At 55.8% G+C, this 353-nt stretch overlaps 1 non-coding gene across 1 annotated transcript; it reads left to right on the top strand.

The window, feature by feature from the left end:
* Positions 1–280: 280 nt before the first annotated feature.
* Positions 281–353, top strand: TRNAR-ACG. The gene has a single exon. It is a non-coding gene; the product is annotated as a tRNA-Arg (tRNA).

Below are 353 nucleotides of genomic sequence, written 5' to 3'. Positions count from 1 at the left end.
CTCTTCCTTGGAGCAATATCAGATACCGAGCTTGGACATGGATGCCAGTGAAATCCCAGTGAAATCCCAGGGAAAATGGGATTTCCAGTTCACAACCTTCACCCGCTACTGGAGAATTTTGGGGTGTCCCCCAAAGAACAACAGCACAGCCAAGACCGGGGTGGAGAGCAGCACTGGGGGCTCAGAACTGGGGGGACAGCATTTTGGGAGCTGCGTATGCAGGACTTTGCTCCTGCCCCACCGTAGCCCCCGTTTGGGCTCTGCTGCAGACGGTAACTAGGGGCCAGTGGCGCAATGGATAACGCGTCTGACTACGGATCAGAAGATTGTAGGTTCGACTCCTGCCTGGCTCG

This window comes from Nestor notabilis, unplaced genomic scaffold (genome assembly GCF_000696875.1).
Source record: "Nestor notabilis isolate BGI_N333 unplaced genomic scaffold, ASM69687v1 C15266005, whole genome shotgun sequence".
Taxonomy (NCBI): domain Eukaryota; kingdom Metazoa; phylum Chordata; class Aves; order Psittaciformes; family Psittacidae; genus Nestor; species Nestor notabilis.
This window is presented reverse-complemented; position numbering and strand designations above follow the sequence as displayed.